The following is a 20,222-nucleotide window of genomic DNA, read 5'->3' as shown; positions in this document are numbered from 1 at the left end:
GTTACTTTGAATGTTTTTAACTGAAATCTTACATACTGCACCTTTAAAATCAAGTGTAACCTATAAGTCTGCACAGTAGCAGATTCATTGCCAGGATATTCAGGGGGCTCCAGAGTCTAAGACAAGATGAAGAATTTAAATGGCAGATTTGACTGATTCTATATTTGATACTGGCTCACAATTTGTAACAACAGAAGAAACAAAGATCAGAAGTCAGAAAGACTTTGAAAGTTAAAGTAGAGATTCTAACTTTGACATCAGTCTTCTTCTGTTTCTGCCTCTCCTCTCCTTCCAGTCACATTCGCTCTGCTGCACCATGGGATTGTTCAGGTTGTGTTCTTGTTTAGCGGAGATTTGTCATATCTATGTAAGCGTTCTTTATAGACACAGTGTGAAAGGCTGCCGGGCTATGGATCAAATGTCCCATGGAGTAAACATGTGCTGTGAAGCTGGCAGCCTTACAGACAACCTTTAAGCTGCCTCTCACAAACAAAGAGAGACAATAGGTTTTCTCGGGTATGTGCTGTAGCTTATTAGGTCATCCGAGAAATGATAACAAACTTGAAGGAAGTCAAAGTCAAGCAGAGGAAGCAGGCAGTACTTAGCTTTCAGCCCCCAAATCAGAGGAACGTTCGCAATGATCAAAAAATGCTTGTGACTGCTTCAGGATAAGAGAAGTGTTCGCTCATTCATACGTCTGCATACAGCAACCATATGATCTCCTCCTCATTATCTTTACTTCCACTCTTCTATCACTCTTCTCCGGCTCAGTTATGACACACTCTACTAATTAGGTCATCATCAGGGTCATCATTGCCATCCCAAACACAGTTCCCTTCATCTCTATCATCCCTGCAAACACCGGCTGTCACCAGTGGATGTGGTGGGCATCAGGCGATGGAGGCGGCGCTGGTGCGTTCATGATGTCTGATGCGTGTTGATGAGTGATGCCGTCTGACGGTTGATGTTGGGTGAAGCGTACAGTAATGGGGAGACAGAGGTCAGAGAAACCATTACCACGGTGGGGGAGGAAGGGGAAGAGGGAGGCGAAAGTGGGAAGTACACCGTTGTCTTCTCCAACTGTAGGGCGGGGCCGATGTCCTTCTGTCATGACTGAACGTCTGCTCGCCGGCTTTGCATTCATTATGGCGGGAGACTGTCCCGCCGCTCATCATAAATACATGCCAGGCATAACATGTCGCGGTGTAGGGCAGCGTACTTTGTTGTTTCATGGAGAGATTTTGTTCTCTTTGTCCTTTCTCTCCTTTAGATGTTTGCATTACTCAAGGTGAAGTGAAGTCAAACCTGCCAAGAAAACATGAGACATGTCTGCAGCGTTCCAGAGCGGGTGAGTGCATTTAGGCCAACAAACACACAAATTACCTCAGATGATACGCACCCACTGCAATCCTTCCTCTGCTCTGATGAAGATCTGCTTAAATAAAGCTCTAAATTTGCATTCATTTTCTCAACTGAATCAACTGAGGCGTAGGTTGACCCCAATCCTGTCATGCAAATAACTCTGGCACGCGAATAATAATAGCTCTTCAGATGAGGTGGCACGTAATTACTGTGCCTGACCTCTCCGAGCAGTAACTGACTACCCACAACATGCATGAAACCATTTAGTGCGTTCCATCTATCAACACGTGTCACTTTGTTGTCCTCATGACAAGGTTACCATAGCATCACACCGACGCTCCTCCGCTAAGATGCCGCACATTGTTGCAAGGTTATAACTCAATGACAGTTGACGCCAATGGATCCCTCTTATTATGATGAGTTGGAACACCTTGATATCCACTGCAACATTAGCGCACCATCTGGAAGGGTAATGTGACGTCCTCTGGAGTCGCGGTTTGGGCCCTTGCTGTGCACAGCCTTGTTGACTAATATTTCTATGTGAAAAATAAAGAACAGAGGCATGGAGATGTGAAGGACATGGAGGAGCAAAGGAGGGAGGAGACCCTTCGATCTGAAACGGGGGATGACAAGGCAGGCAGCGGGTGGATTCATCACACAGCCGGGATGTCTTGTTCCGACACTAATTTTGGGCCCAAAGCTGTGGGTAATGAACATATCCTGTGACAAATGGGGGAATCGTAACAGTTGAAGCGTTGTTGGGGACACATTTGCATGCCAGCAGACTGCTGTGACACCACCTGGTGTCTGGAGATGGAGGAAACGTGCGAGGGGAGAGAGCATGTCCCCAGAAGCGTGAATCACCGCCGTCCTCACCAATTGGAGCTCGCCTTTCCAAGATTTGCGGTTTCACGTGTAGGCTGAAAACCATACTGATGACAAATGCCCCCCTGATTTATGAATCGGTTACCCTGGGTGCTTAAATGTAGATCGGAATGATTAGGAGGCATTCAGACAAAATCAGACCTGGTTGTCACTCTCATCACTGTGGTTTTGTCACAGCCGCTGTCTCTCACACAGACTATGACAAATCCTGACCCGCCCACTTCAACCTTAATTTTTCTTTGTCCTCGCTGACAGTGTGATTTGTGAAAGGCCTGTTCTTATTTAGCTGATCTGTACAGAGGCTCAGAGGTAATGATTTGTCCTGAGGCTTATGAATGATGACATGAATAAATCTTGAAGACCTGTATTATCTGAAAGTCCGCTATTGTCTAAGTCTCAGTTGCCATGCACAGTTACTGGAAGTTACTGGAAGTTCATCCTGCTCCATCTGGGTCATCACCAAGGATAAAGGAAATGTGTTCATGCTTAAGAAAAAGAAAAAGTCAAACTGGAAAACAGTTTTCAGCCTGGACAATGGGTCACTCTTGGTGGTAGTAGCAAATAACAAGACTTTTGAAGGCCAAAGTGGAGAAGGGTTCCATGTGGACAGCAGCTGAACATGGGTCAAGGATCTCGGTCCTGAGAGAATTGATGATCAGCAATTAAGGTGTTCTGCCACAACTGGGGCATGGAACATACTCCAATTAGGGCTACGCAGTGCACCTCAGCAGGCCAGGGGTCCAGACTGTATTAACAACTGGACACTGAAAGTTTGCAGAAGAAGTGTATGTAAGAATTGGTCACACCAGCACTTACAACTGGAAAATGTTGCAGCAAAATCAGTTATTTTAATGGGATCTGCTTTCCTGTGCAAAGAACATCTATTCAAATTGTGCCGTTACATCAACTTGGTGAATTTAGACTCACAAAGTTGCAGCATCTACCAATAGTAAGCTACCATGACCCTGCTGAACTCTGAGAAAACAGACAGCTGGATGCTCCAAATTGGAAGATGCTATCAAAGCTTGTTAGCTGTGTTGCACCATCCACTTTTACTAAATCCGCCAATAAACTGCTCGACAAAAGAGGAATGGTTTGCAGACAGTGCTAAGACAGGAGTGAGCATCTTTTGAATAAAGAGGCTCCTACGACTCAGGAAATAGACTCCTCCTGTCCTCGTGTTGAAGTGTTCCTGAACCCCAAACTGCTCCTCATGGTCGAGCCAGTGCCTTGCATGGGAGGCGGTGGGTAAATGAGAGACAAATTGTAAGTGTTTTGGTGGAAACAGCTAATGTGACTGCTAGCATTTTCATGGCTTGCGAGCATGTTAGCGGTTAGCTTCGCAGCCAAAGTATTAAAAAAAGGATGTTTTTCCATTATACCTTTCCAAGGTTTCCAGAGCACAACGCAGTAAAACTTGTTCTCTGCATTTAAACATCCCCCATCCCATTTAATCCCATTCTGACTAGCATTGGCCAGCCACCGTATGGTGCCAAGGGACCGACTTCAGTTGTTTGCCAGTGCCTTGGTCAGGGATGCTGACAGGAGAATTAACCTAATACATGTGTTTGGATGGTGAGGGAAACCGGAGCATCCGGAGGAAATCCATGAAAGCCAGGGAGAATATATAAAATCCACAATCCAGGCCCTCCCCCAAACCCCTTGCTAATGATTGTCACGAACAAAGCAAAATGAAATATATAACTTTTAGTCATACTGTAAGTGGGAAAAACTCATTTCTGTGACATGATTATTAGTTTTTGTATTAGACTAAAATGGAGCCAATACAGATGTTTCTTCTCCCCACTCCCTGGCATTGTGATTACACGGCTGCTGGCGGTCACGTGTCGAGACTACCTCCATACAAGGGGCTGTCATTTCATCCTATTGAGACCAATGGCATGCTTGATCCAGGCCCTTTTCATTTGCTCCCACAGATCCCCTTTTCTCACCCATTCAACCTTGATGGCTCCTTTCACACCACTGTCTGCACCCTCCCCTGGTAGCACAATGAACACCAGTCTGTCGCCCTGTCTCCCAGACAGACTTTTATCTGTTGAGAAGCCCACAGCTCGTGGAAAGCCTTTTGTTACCTATCTCCGAGGTGGCTGAATGGCTCCTTCCTTTGATTTGTACCTTGCCATTTTTTTTCCCCCTCACACTATATATTTCTCTCTCACACTTTTCAGATGTGACAAAAGTAATCCGGTGTCCTCGCTATAGAATACCGTACTCATTTTTAAACATAGTCCAAGTCTCTAGAACTCCTGGTAGGCCATCTTTATCAAAGCCGGTCATGAATAGACTGAGTACAGATTTCATTCTTTCAGTCCTCCATTCATCACACGGCATCACATCTTGTTGTAAAGACAATTTTCACTTGTATTAAAACACTTGCTATTGTAACTGGTTGATGTAGAAACATAGTTGGAGATCAACACAGCACATAGAGTGTTTTATCAAATTCAACCTCACAGCTTGAACTAAAAATGGCCGAGCACTCTCTAGTCAGTAAAGGAATACCACAATGAGCCTATCACCATTTTTTTAACCAAATTTAGTGTTGAAACGTGAGTTTTTTAAAATGCTGGTGAACCTAAAATAGGCAACTCGTGCGGCTCATTTCCCATTGCTATCGACAAGTTTGCCTTTCTGTTTCTATTTTCTGGTGTGTCGAGCTCAATGTCACATGTCTCGCTCAGAGATCTCGCACGAGGTGAGTTGTGGGAAGACGACGGTTAATCAGAGGTGCACAGAGGAGTTTACCAAGAGGAACTGCAAGCAAAAATGTATTTCCAAACCAAATATTTGGCTGATTTTGACAATCTCAATGAGGCAACGACTGTAACAACTCACCTCGGGAGATTTGGAGCAAGAATCATTTCCGTAAATTTGTTAGACGCTTGCAACAATCTCAACCTGTGAGTGGTGGCAAAAACAAGCCTGGTTAGTGGACGTTACTTTGACAGTCAGAGTTGGCCCAAAGATACTGCTGCAGACGGACACTAGGATTACCAAGAAAGGCGAGGCTACGCAAACATTACACATTAAACTGACATTTGTTCAAGTGCTCTGTTGGGATGAGCTCACGACGTCACGCTGCAGCATTCTGAGAAGAAGAAGCTGGGGCTGTGAATCGTGCACACAGGCAGTAGAAGTATAACCTGTGGGAAAAAAAGGCGTTTTAAGCCTTATTTTGGGGCAAAGTCACCAAACTTTTTGAACGTTTTCATCAGATTCGACTGGCGATTCTATACATGCAGCTGTTACAGTATGTCCCTCTGTTCTGTCTCTCTCCACATTCACTGAGATAGAGGTTCGGCCTTGTTATCCTGAAATAACTGCCCAGGAGTGTTGCCAAGATGCCTCAAAGTGGCAGGACTTGCCTAAATGGACTCTGGTACCATTTCCCCCTGAAGACAGAAGCCAGAGGTTAGTGGGTGTGAGTGGGCTTTTTGTCCAGTGTAAAAGAGGTGTATGTTATATTTGAGGGATAGCAGTGGCCTGTCTTGGAGAGCACCTCTGCAACCTTCATCCCTTATAAAAGCTTCCCCTTTCTCACTCTACTGTTAAGAGAAAGCCGACAACAATCTTCTCCCAGCAGAGTGAGTGGCGGTGTCGGACAGGAATCAGCCTTTATATAGATTGTAATTGTTTCTCCCTGCTCATGCGTCTCTCTTCCCATCCATCTCTCTTTTTTCCCTGTTTCGGGCAGGTTTCAACCGCACAAGGTCATTGCTCTTAGGCAGCCGCAACTCGGCTTTATTGTTCCAGCGGGTCAGCGGGTCCGACACACATCACAGCTATTATTCCTCGGGAACAAATGGCCGTCCCACGCTTTGATCTATGGCCTTCCTTCTCAGACACTTCCATAATACCCTTGACAGGATTTCTTTTTTGTCCTGTTCCCGTTTTTGGTGATGATCCATCTCTTTTTACCACCTCTTCCTCTTAAAGTGCCATATTATTGGCGAGAGTGATTTATAATTGCAGATTTGATAGAGTATGTGATGGTTGACATATTTTTGTGTTATAAATGTTGGCGATATGAGTGTGAGTATAAATTTAAAGCGTGCTCCGGTAGAATGCCCTTTGTTTTTATCTCTTGGATGTTGTGCAGCAGTCACACACTGTTTCTGATAAAACTTTTTTTGTGGAAACAGGATGTGAAGATGACTCACCTGTGTTAAAGATACATGGAGTTGCTACAGTATGTTGTGTTTCGAATGTATTACTGTGCGGAGACTCTCAGGCTGACATTCAACATTGGTAAACCTTCCCTGTGTTTGATAGAAACAACGTTTCAGAATTTTGAGGGCATATTTAACCTCTGGCCAGGATTTCAGCCGCATTCACCTGCAACAGCAACATCGGCTTGTCTCTAATTAATGAGTTTCACGCGGCATTTTCAGCCGCTCTCCTCAGAAGTCCAACAGTAGGATCATTTGGCCGACCCCCACTGCCCCTGCTTTACATATGAATAAGAGGCTTATCATTTGTGGCATTGCAGGCTGGGAATGGGCATAGGCGGGCGTGAGAGCGGGGGCAGCGTGGCACTGCCCAGCAGAGTGATTTCTTTTTTTTTTTCAATTTTACATCGTCCGGTGTTGATGCCAAGGTTGGAGCCCTGCTTCAAAAACACTGGGGGCCTCCCGTAACGAGCTTTGAGCTCATTGCTAAATCCCCCCCCAAAAAACATACCTAGGCCATGAATAATGGATGGCAGTCGGGGGTCTCTCACGCAACGCCAGTGTGCGCAAGGTTTAATTACGCAGAACTAGTCAGCCTCAGTGATGGATGCACTGACAGGTGAGCCTGAAACACACACACACACACACACACACACACACACATACACACTTGCACTTACTTTCAATCAGTTTCCTATAGAAGCAATAACATCAGTCAAGAATGACATTAATTTAAGTAAGCCTTTAAAGCCATACCAGACTACTGTGCATGTGAATTTACTGTTTCACACTTTTGCATATTAGTCTGAACTTTACGCTGACATTCCTGCATATATTTCAGCAAAAAAAACTGTGTTTGATTCTTTTAAAAAGGCGCCAAGAAAAACATAAACGACGGTGAAATTAAGAAGTTAAAATATGTAAGGGCATGCGTGCATTTCTGTCATGGGATGGCCTTGAATATTGAACACCAGCACGTCTAAGTTCACCTGCGCCATATGGGCATTTGTGTTGTTGTAAGACATACAAACCCACTATTATAGCTCAAGTATTATCTAGTTGCACCTGAATTCCCTGCAGCCCATCCACATGCATAATAAATCCAGGAAATGTCAGCTGTGAGGCCTGGGGGAGAGCCGTGCCATTTGTTTAAGCTCTGGCTTGCAATACAGCCCAGTGCCAGTGATGTTTGGATAGAAGTGAATGAATAAAGAATGCCGGCACTTGCATGTCAATCAGGGGTTTACAGGACCCTGAACATGGCGAGCCTTAAGCCAACATATGTCGCTGGTACACAATAAGCCCCCAAAACAATAACGCAGACGGATGTTAAGTATTTTGATCAATGCTGCTCTCATCACCATCTCAGCTCTTTGCACACATGCATATTCACACATCTGCGAACGGGTCACGGCAGACAGTGATTAGCAATTTCATTAACGCGAGCAATAAAGCAGAAGAAACCATGCTAACATAGCATTACCAAGATGTCCACTTAGAATAAAACACGAGTAATTTAAATTCAGCAATGAAGTGTGTGTAGATTCTGACTAGCATGTTGAAAACCACAACAGGCGCAGTTCTGTTGTTTTAATAGACTTTCTGTTTAGCATCTGACAGCATATTGAAAGAGTAGCTCGGAGCTTTTCCTCTCTGTCCGACTGACTGACTGTGGGTTTTTGGTTGCTGACTCCTGGAGGCCCAGAAGTTTCCACTGGCTTGTTTTTCATTCCCACAATCCCCTTCCCTGCTAGCCAAATCACTGAGCTATGACTACAGGCCTGGTTGGAAGTCCTTATCTGCTATCATTAAAGATGCATTTATTCCATTGCCTCAGGTGCTTGTGGGTGTTGGTGTGTGTATGTGTGCGCTTTCAAATGCCTTTTCCTTGTTTGCATGTGTGTGCACGGTTGATCTATGTGTGTGAAAAAAGCGAAGGAGCGAAACAGAGGAAGGGGGTATAAATGTTTGTGTGTGTATGTGTGGGTGGCTTCAGGGGGGTCCTGTGTGTGGAAGTGGATAAGGCTTTGTGTGTTTCTGTGCATCTGCCTGTGATGTGTGTGTATTCTCCAAGGTTAACACACTCCTCCCACACTAGGCTGATCTAAATAGAGACAGAGCCAGGGTAAATGGGGATCAGAAGTCAAGCGCTGGCAACCATGCTAAATTATCGGCGGAAATCAACGCTGTCCTCATTAATTACACAAAAGGCCGTTAGTCATTTCCACCCTCCCCCACCAGCCCGCCCTCCCAACGCCTCTCAAACTAACTGATGCTTCTACAGCGATTCCTCTCACTTTTTTTTGCACACACATACGGCATACCCACAAATCCCGGCATATTTTACACTCTCGCTCAAACGCACACACGAGAAAACAGAACAAGGGCGTAGATGAAAGGAGAATCTGTCTTTGCCGCTGACATTGGAACAGAGCAACCGAAAGATAATGTAGTCTGTGAGTCACGCTCACCTTGAGTCCTCTCCGCCTTTCATTACAGCTTTCGTCTCCCACTAAAGGTAGCTGTGTTGTTGTTATCTTCCCAACAATCATTTCAATAATTTATGGCAATGAAACTAAGAGAGGTGTGCTCTGCATATTGTTGTTGATAAGAGACGGAGTGGCTTCATTCACCGCAGCCCAGAGCCCTGACAGCACTTTAAAGCGGCTGTTCTTTTACCTTTTAAGATACAAAGAGTTGGCGTGTTTGTGCAACATAAGAAAAATCTCACAGTAGCTTGGTTTGTTGGTTGAAATGGCTCATTTGAATGTTGCAGAGAGGAACATCAAATGTAAAAGTGTGATGCACTAATTTCAGGTTCATTAAGGTTTCATATGGGAGCATTTGCTTCTTATTATCTAAAAGCATGTTCTGCAAATGCAGTCAAATGGAACTGCTGACATGACTCGTGAGGAGCACAACAGGTAAAATGTTTTTATAGTGTTAAAGGACTAGTTTGACATTTTGGAAAATATGCTTTTTTGGTTTCTTTGCGAGTAGTTTAATGAAAAGATTGAATCCACTCACATGTCAGTGGGCTGTGTGAAATGTGAAGCTAGGCAGGAGACAATTAGCTTAGCTTAGCAAAAAGAGTTGAAGGGGAAAACAGCTAGCCTGACGTCACGTCATGTTCACACTGCAAGCAACAAAGTTACAAAACAGTTACACTTTCGCCAAGTTGCCGTTGAAAGTTGAGGCCAACTCAATATTGACTTGTTGCACGCCACCCCCATCACGCAGCAACTTGTCAGCTTCATGTGGCTTCCATTGACCGTGACTTGTAGCCTGTTGCTTTCTCAGCAGTAGTCTGAACACAACATAATATTCTCATATCTGCCTGCCAGCACATCTACCAAAGCTCGCTAATTAATGTGTTCTATCTTATTTGCACACAAAGAGAAACATAAAAAAGACAAGTTCTGATTTTACCAAGAGTTGCTATTTCTTGGCAAACAACAGACGGGAGCAGTGACATTTTTACATTTCCGTCTGTGTTCGGATTAAAAAAACAGTCATGGTTCTTGGTTTCAGTTTAGTTGTTTCCTGTTTTATTTTGGATGTTTTATCCTCTTGTGTCATGTTTTGATTAACACTTCCTGTCTTTGTCTTTTTCCCGCTGTTTTCCCTTACTCCTTGTGGGTTTGTCTATGTTTCCTGTTTTTGTTCCCCTTGGCTTTCTAGTTTGTATTTCTCTTCAGCTTTTCTTGGATTCCCTCTAGCCTAGTCTTGTTGCCAGCCTTTTTGCCATGGTATCTTTTATTGCCTGCATTTTAACTTTTTGGTTATCAGCTTTGTTAATAAAGCTTGCCTTTCATTATGTAACCTGTCTTCCTCAGTGTGTTTGGGTCCTTTTTTGGTGAAAATATAACACAAATAAGATACTTAATTAATGAATGACTTATATCTTTATGCTAAGCTAGTTATAGCGCCATACTAAACACACAGACATGAAAGCAGAGGTAATCTTCTCAGTAAACTATCCGTTTAATAACATTTCCCAAAATGTTGAATAATTCTCTTAAGGAGCACTGAAGAATGATGCAGAGATGATGTAGGAAATTTACCACCATCACTTTTAAAGGACGATGGGTCGAACAGAAGGCTGTTTTAAGAAACATGTCCGACACTCCACTTGAGCTACAAAGTAAATCACTGCCTCTCAATTTCTCTGTTTGCTTATTTTGTGTATGAATAGAGCTGATCACATGAATACACAATCCGCAATCAACTCACTATTCTGTACTTGTATTCTGTAAAGTCACCTAACAGCAGAAATACAAAATATAACAAAAGTAGTGTTAATTGCTGATTATCTGGTACTTTAATGCAAAACACATTCGTTATGAAACCTTTTTAGCACCACCATGTTCAGGAATTAATGTTGTCTTATGATTGAGTAGTTTCAAATCCAGCTTTTTTTTTTTTTTTTTGTAGAAATTAGATTCCTACTGCCATAACTACGCTGTATTTTGTATGCAGTTTAGCCGTGTGAAACACAAAACGAATAGTGAGACACAGAAAAGGCCGGTTGTGCCCAAAAATAATTCAACTGCATGCTGATTTCTCCATTCCCAGGAGTTAGTTGGGGTCTTAAAGAAAGCCATTCATTATTTCCCAGCTGAGGTGGATTACTCGTCGACGGGTGCTGTTTGACATTTACCGTATGCATTTCATTATTGGAACTGACCTGGAAATTAACGGCAGCTTCTCAGAGCCTCAGCTTCAACCCCTCCATATGCAACTCGCCAAAGCATTGACCCTCTCCTCGTCTCCCTCCTGACCTTTCAGTACTGCATTATTTAACGCACACAAATCCCACACAGACCGCCACTGAATGCTAGGAAAAGGTATTGACAGAGACATATGGCTTCTGGTGGATAACATGCATAATTGAGGGGTACGAAAACAGGTTATATCCCCGGTCGAGGGGAAGACACCGACCTTGGTCCTCTGTGCCCATTTCTTTGGGAGTAGTCCTCTGTTTGAACGCCTAACGCTAATTATTCAATCATGTTGAACTACACACTGTGAAAACCTTGTACTATGGCCATATTTTATCGTTGACAAATTTAACATAAGCTCTGTAGTTGAGCACACAAAGATTGTGGCAATTCTGATGATTATTTCTGACTTTAATTTCTGATTATTATGGCATTCGAAGTCTGTGACAAGATGGCATGGGACTCTTTCTAATGTTACAGAGAATTAGAAATGACACACTAAAGTGCAAAGTTACTTCTGAGACACAGAATACAATGCAAACTGAAGCTCGATACTGGAGCAATGCTGATATGCAAAATCAGCACTGAATGACCTAAACGACTGAATAGGTCTACTGCCTGAGACCCTTGAAATGTCACAGCTTGGTTGGATTTAGGCACTAAAACTACTCAGTTAGGTTTCAGCACTAAAATGACTTGGTTAAGTTTAGGAAAACATTGTTGTTTGGCCCAAAATAACTACATAACTTATAACTACGTTACGTAAATACAGTCTCGTTATGTAAGTGACTTATCTTAACTATGTCAGTAAGTTAAAATAACTCACTTTCACACTGGACACAGACAGCCACAAACTAACAAACTATCTGTCCCTGACCACCTCCCTTATGGTCGCTCTTTGTACCATCAGCCGACTTCCTCCTTTGCTGCAGTAATAACTACTACAGCCTCTAGAGGTCGCCACCAAACAAGAAATGTAGATATGGGCCGTGATAGGCTTTCATAGTTGACCTATGAGGTCGTTTTCCTGATGAGGACAACCTAAATGAGTTTACAGTAAATGGGGTCCATTTAGTCTTACATTCACATTAAATGGCCTATTATGCTTCTCCCCATTTAAAAAATGCATGTCATCATTTATTTCACTTGTGCCTTGTATCTACAATGTCTTACGGCAGACATGATTAACGTGTTAAAAAATAGGATTTTCAAAGATTTCCTTGGAGAAGTTACACATAAAGACACAAAAGCAAAAACTAAAACACACTGTTTGATTAAAGTCCTATCAAGACCAACGAATAAATGCACCTGATGTGGTTGTCTGCAGCGCACTGTCTCAGACCAGAGGACAACTTCCTCTCAGTGGCAGCACTTTGATGACTATCTGAAAAGTGTCACAAGGGGTCCAAAAAAGCAATTTAATAATTAACAAGAGTTTACAAGAAAACCAAAGAAAATAAATGATAGCGTGCTGGAGGAGGACAATGAGTCGACATTAACAATCAGGTCTGCCAGTGAATAACGAGCTCGCCCCCAACATTTTAATTAGCAGCCCGCCGGACGGCACAGTGATTAATGAACACTATTTGATTTCAGCGTTGCTCTGAATTAATAACAAATTGACATTTAATGAAAATTACTTACTGCAATTGGAATTAAAGCAGTTTTTTGGCCCTTTATGCACCGCAGAATAATAATAAATACAAATGTTGTTATCCCCAATTGATCATAAACATGTGTTAAAAGAGATATCAAAGGTGATGGGATTGAATTATGGGAAGATTTTGCAAACAACATTAACAGCAGCAATTATCTTTTCATAGCTTTGTCTCTGGGCAATACGAGGACAAATTTCACTCAGCTGTTTATGTGTGTCTTCCATCATGCTGTGTCTCCACTGGTAACACTGCTCCGGGGACAACAGCAAACCAAAGGGTTGAGGCCTCAGCATCCTTGTTGGATGTTTAAACAGCAACACACTGTTCTTAAAGTGGGATTGGAGGGATGAGGGGCTGCATCTAAAACTTTTTGTAACTCTCCAAACTAGACTATCACAACCATTATAACTAGCAAGGACACTGAGGCCTACAGGGCTTTGACTAAGCTACTTCTGACATGCACTCGGTAGCACAGAAACTGTGACAAAAAAGTGTTTACTAGTGTTTAAATCAGCCAGAGAGCAGGCTGCCCTTGAATTATAAAATCTCAACTTTATACTTGCGGCACTGCATTTGTGTTTGCTCTGAGCCTCTGAAATCTCGCCAGCCTCTTGCTGGAGATCAAACACTTCATTTGTCTTGGTGGGGGTTGCAGCGCAGCACCCACCAGGTGAGTCTTTACCCCGAAGCATGGTGGCCACCTGTTGGCACTTCAGCCCATGATGCCTTCGACACAGACATACTAGCCCGAGGTTCTTTTTGCCTCCGCTGCCTCCCTCCTCGGCCCACCACGCTGCACTTTATTTTCTGAATGCAGAATCTGACTGACCACATAGAGCTCCAATCAATATTTTTTCTCCTCTGAAGATCAAAAAGGGCTTTGTTTGTGTGTGTTTCGGTGCGCCTGCTTCTCCAGATGAGGAGCCCCTCTGTGATTATGGCTCTATGCAGTGGAGTCCACCCCTGTTCATTTGTCCGTATGAACATCAACTCTCCTCTTTATTGCTACGCACTCAAGTCTGCATGTGTTTGTACATGTTTCTGTGAAGTCCAATATCAATTCTTGCTTGCTTGTGTCCATTTTGAAAAAAAGGAAAAAACTCTGTTCACCTTCCCGATGTCAGACCTTTAATGGCAACTACAAACAGCCAGGGTTTCTGTGGCTTTTATCAATGTTTAATAAATGCTCAGAGCTCCACATCAAAAGAATCTGTGTTTCAGTTTTGCTCAAGTATCACGTCCCTCTCATCCTTTCACTTTGTTTGTCTTGCAAAGATTTCTGCCCCAGATGATTTATGGGGAATATTGCTGTCTTGGATATAGTTAGGCTTGGGTTTTAGTGATACCTGCCTGCTTATAAAATTACCAAAGATGTTGACTGAGATGGTATAATGATGATACATTTACCAATATCCACAGGAGCAATATCCAGCTCCAGAGAAGTGTTGGCACCGTCACAGCTGTTTAATATTAAGATATGTAACTTGCAGATCTTTTTTTAAATGAGTATTATTTGTTAATTTATTTGTGACAATTAAAACTGAATATATTACACCATTTCATTTCCCTGTTAAGTTGACGATGTATTAAATAGACTGTTAAGACTTAAAGGAGACCTAGTATGCTTTTTTGTTTTATCCTTTCTGTAGAGTTTATATATTCTTGTGGATGTAAAAGATATTGAACCACGCCACCAACAACTCCTCTCTCCCACAGAAAACACTGCTCCTGAAACACTTCCTCAGTAGTCCCGCCTTTAATTCTGTGACTTAGTGACATCACTCTACGTCACAGTTTCACACATTTGCATAATGTATGCCCAGTGGCTTGTTTGGCAAATAAAAAAATAATTTAGCACAGCTGCTCTGTTGTTGTTAGTGGTGTTGGGTCAGGCATGTGTGAGCTGGCCAATCAGAGGAGGGCGGGCCTTAAAGAGACAGGAGCTTAAACAGAGTGTTTCAGACAAGAGGGGGAATACAGCGCTGCAGCACTGGACAGAAGAGAAAACGGATGTGTTTTTTGAGCACTAAAGCATGTAAACCTATTCTAGTAGTAACCCAAAATAAAATTATGAACCTGAAGATGTGCGTAATATGTCTCCTTTAAATTGTGTATAAAAATGGTTTTAAGGAGTGAAAATCACTGAGTGATGATTTTTCTGATTTCTGTGTTCTTCAAAATAACATTTCTTGACCGCAACCCCCAAGTGCGTCTGAACATTACATTTATTGATTTGCACACCTAACACCATGGCCTCCATTGTATATCACCCGCAGTTGTTATTTACGCTCACATTCTGTGTTGTTACGGACCGTGTTTCATGAATAATAAAGAAAAATCCATGAGTCAAAGAGCAGGGAAGAGAATCATCTTACTGTCACAGCATTTAGATGAAAAATCACACCACGCACTACATTTCCACAAAATGCCCAAGACATTCACGGAGGTGTTTATCGGCCAACTGGCGATGGCTCACAACGAGACGCTTCAAATCGCCCCAGGGAAAGAGACGTTTGGAGCAATAACAAATTAGACATTGAAATAAGACGACTCAATAGCACAGCAGACAAATTGCAGGAGCCGGGCAGCGCTCATTAATTCTGACTATGGGCTCCTCAGCTGCATTGATCATATCCTCCATTTATTCCAGTAAACGGTAAAATAATGAGTGATATGATATAAAGATGGCATTGGTGTTCCTTTTCTGGCTAACCCCAGGTCACCACTGAATATTAATATTAAGTACAGTACGCTGTATGTACGTGATGTTTACCACATCTGAGCAGATATATTTATCGTTGGCACAAGCCAAGATGGTGTGAAATCACTTACACTCGTTCTCCTCTCTCACATCCTTTCTAATTGAGTTGGAAAGGTGTAAACAAGAAGGGTGGAGCCTAGAAGATGCTATGCTCAAACACATCCACTATCATCATATCTGAGAAGAGAGTAATGAATGCAGGCGAGGGGCTGATAATGAGTAAGTGGAACACAGCACAGTCAGCCTTCACAAACTTAATATAAAGTTATGAGTGTATCAAAATATGGCTGGTGCTCGAGTCCAACAAGGGAGAAGTCAATGATCGTTCCGTGCTGATGACAGCAATCAGAAGGCGAGCTCTCCCTGGTTGCTCTGGGGTTTGGGTAATGGTAGTGGAGTACATATGTAAGTACCAAAGGGAACAAGAGACCAGACGAGGTTTAACAACTCACAATCCACCATTAGGCTCTATAAAAACAAAGTTCTGACCCCAAACCATATGTGCTGGGAGAAAAGCTGTTTGAGAAACCACTCAAGGAGCAGGAAATCATGAAGTAGCTTCTCCCATGACACCCCTTGCTTACAGATGCAAACAATCCTACGTGAACACATGCAATTCACTTGTAAAAAAGGGTTAAATGGTGAAAATGTTCATTCATATGTGAAAAAGGCAAATCATGTGTGAAACTCTCATGTGACATTATTTTATTTTCACGTTAAACATGTAGTTCACAAGTGAAAAATGCTAATTACATGTGAAAATGTGGTATTCACATGTGAAGAAGCAAAATTCACATGATTTCATGTGCCAGGTATTGTTTCCACGTGTGAAAATTCTTATCCACATATGAATGTATGATATTCACATGTGAAAATAGCCAAATGTATGTGAAGATATTCAGGTCTCACTTGAAATCCACATGTGAAAAGGTTCATTTTGCATCTGGCATGTTCGTTACTTACCTTTGAGGGATACATGCAGTTCAATCTAATGCAAACCAAACCAACAGAAAAATATGTAACAGTAGTGCAAGGGATTATAATGATTATATTGTAGTATTACATTACATTATAGTGGATTTTGTTTCTATACTGTCTTACTTGGTGTTTGGTGGATGGTTTACATCATTGCACGGACTGGTCCAGGAGCTTTTAGCTTGGCATGCTAGCTAACGGTCAGTGCATACCTCCAAACCTTAATATTTGGCTAGCCACTTGAGGGACCACGATGTGTCATTTTCAAGTGTTCAATAAACAATATATGACATATGGATGGTGAGGATTTGTCGTAGTTTAAAGCATCTCTTTGTGATAATGTGCTAATAAATGTAAATAAATGAGGAATGTAACTTTTTAATTAAGCTGTTGTCTAATCAATAATTTAATAATATTTAAAGATGTTATATATAAGACCTGGCCGCCTGTCAAATTTATACTCACAACCAACAGACCAGCATATCACCAGAGTAACCGCTAACTGTAGCTGCCTTTAGCTAGTTAGCTAATTTTGCAGTATATCTCATGGGCCAGATCGGACCACCAGGTAGTGTTGGTGTTTACACCACTAGCACAGGAGCTTTGGGACCGGGCTAGCTGGTTAGCATGCTTAATATCATGACATCAAAACTGTTAAGCCTGAGCAGAGTCCAATTGGGATATTTTTTGAGCACCTATGGTAACGTATAAATTATATATATAGTTTGGTGCCTGAGAAATTTTAAATGGCACATTTGGAGATTCTGCCTCAGAATCTCCAAATGTGCCATTTAAAATGTGTGTACTGTGTACTAAAACCTCTCTAATTTTGTTCTGATTCACTTTATTAGCATAAAAGTTGGCAGAGGTAATGTTCAGGTGTTTTGCTATGGTTTGCTAGAGATTTGGAGCTGCAGCTGCATCATTCCTCACTCATTCTACAGTTGTAATTTTCTTTTTAAATCTTTCATTTATGCCAACTTAATTTACTCGGACCCAGTGACATACTGTACTGTATATACTTATACTTAAACATCTGAGCAAATATTTCAAGTGTTCCCTTTATTATGATACCTTGATTATCGAAATACACCTTGTGATTGCAGAGATAGACTCTGTTTTTATCAAGCACAGACACAAAATAGAGGCTAGTTCTTAACAGGTAATAATTTTAATTGGTTTTTTTTTTATGTATCAGCTAAATTCTGACATATTGCCCCTTTAAAGTTTTTTTTTGTTGACAGCTGAAAAAGCAAGAAAAGTTACATGAGAAAAACTATGGCAAGTAAGAAGGATGTTTACAACAGATAATATTTGTACTGTTTACCTTCTTTTTCTCTTTGAAATGAGTTTGGCTGACCTGAGGGTTTAAATAAAACCTTAAAAATTGTGTTTCTTGCCTAGTCTTGCTTCTTTTTCAATAGTCGGCGATAAACTTTGTGAGGACAGCATAAGAAATTTGTAAGAAGCAGGATTATTCCCCTTAAATAAGAATATTTCTGAGATTGGTGCTTGATGTTGTGAGATTATCACAGTCTGGCAAATGTAGAATTTACATCTGAAAACTAAAAATTAAAGTACGTTATTTCCCATAAAATATGTTCCCCTGTGTTGCATCTCAAACAGACAAAGCTCTTCAAATGTGTGAAACAAATCAGCTCATTTTGTCAGGTTTTAAAGAAAAGCTTGCTGATTTCAGCAACTCAACCTAAAATGTTCTTTAACTACAACACACTTACTCATTATGTCTTTCAGCATGCAGGCACCACGCTTACTCTACAGGATGTATGTATTGCGTGCTATAAAGAGAGCTGGAGCATTCAGGCATGTGCGGTACAGATGTGCACATGTCCACAGCAAGACGAGAAAGACTCCTAGGTTGCTTGGATTTCCGTAATGGTCTATTTTGCAGACCCTTCCTGGAGATGTAGGAGCCAGATAGAGGAAAAAAGGCAGAGGAAAGGATATAAGGAGAGACGGGATGGAATAGAGAGAGTAAGATAGAACTGAGGGAGAGAAGCACCTCTTGGGAATTGGACTGTCAGGGAAGAGAGGAAGGGGAGCGAGGCGAGCTGGGATAAGTTAATGACTAGTATAGTGGGAAGTGGGGGAATACTGGTGGCGTCGGCTCCCGATCCATGCCATTTCACAGCATAATGTCCCTCTTCTAATCCCACAAGCAGATATGGCATCCTCTCTCCTAGTATGCTTCACCCTTTTCATCCTCTCTTTCCTCTCTTGACTCCCACTTGCATATAAGATATGTCAGTAAGCTCTCACTTCATTTCTTTCGTACAACAGCAGAAGTTAAGACAGGACGGCTACTCTTTTACATGCCCAGTCCTTAGTTTATTTAAAACTTATTTCTCATACCATCCCTTCATTCACTCCTCTCACTCGTGCTCTCAATCGTCTGTCATTATTTGGGGCCGTCGATTGATATCAACTGCTCACATCCGCCGGGCACATCTATCCAGTAGCACAGCGACACACCTTCACTGTTAGCCTATCATCTTCTTTTTTGTCTCCTGCCTCTAGTTCTTTAAAGGATAACTACCGTTTTTTAAAACCTGGGCCTTATTTCTAGCAAAGTATATGGTCATTTACTCACCCAGATAACTTTGGTGTCATTTGAAGTCGTTTGGACGAAATTAGATCCGGTGTAGCGCCGATATATCCATATAATGCAAGTGACGGGGCAGCGACACACAGCCTCTATAACGCATTATCTGCCACAAAACTAGTTCATTTCACTAATATTTTGTTACGATATGCTAGCGCTATTCCCCTCTGAGTCCGGGCTCGTCCGTTATCAACATCCGGGGTCAAACTAGCAGTAGCAGCTACAGGTAAACAAGCCGGGCTGTCGCGGGTGCGCGCGCAGCTCAGAGACGACATCCTCCAGGTCAGAGGTAGTAGATCAGCCTACAGACCCCGGATGTTGACAACAGACGAGCCCGGACTCAGAGGGGAATAGCACTAGCATATCGTAACAAAATATTGGTGAAATGAACTAGTTTTGTGGTAGATAATGCGTTATATAGAGGCTGTGTGTCGATGCCCCGTCACTCGCATTATATGGATATATCGGCGCTACACCGGATCTAATTTCGTCCAAACGACTTCAAATGACACCAAAGTTATCTGGGTGAGTAAATGACCATATACTTTGCTAGAAATAAGGTCCAGGTTGTAAAAAACGGTAGTTATCCTTTAATGCTGCTGTTTTCTCCTCATCGCCACCCAGTCTTCGCAGATTCACCAGCTTCATCGTTTCATCAGCCCTTCTGTCTCAGAAGAGTCATCAACCACCACCACCACCAGTGTCTGGACCTCTTCTTGCTGCTGCTGCTCAGGGCAGACGCCCTTCGGTCATGAAATCTCCCTGTAGATTTTAAGTGCCAAAGACTCTCTGACAAGACTCATTATCACATATCATCTGCTGTATTAAACATTTTCTTTACTTTCTTTACTGGTCTCTCCTGATTTAACTATTGTCATTAAAGTCACAAAATTAAAGCAGACATATTGTGCTTTTTCACCCCCCCCCCCCCGCCTTTCCTTTAGTGTGTTATATACTGTAGGGTCTTGTGCATATAAAGTGTCTTGAAAGTTAAAAAGCCCAAAGTTCACGCTACCAGGAGCTCCTCATCAGTAGTCCTGCCTTTAA

This window comes from Pagrus pagrus (assembly GCF_965226575.1).
Source record: "Pagrus pagrus genome assembly, chromosome: 3".
Lineage (NCBI taxonomy): Eukaryota > Metazoa > Chordata > Actinopteri > Spariformes > Sparidae > Pagrus > Pagrus pagrus.
Note: the sequence above shows the minus strand (reverse complement) of the source record.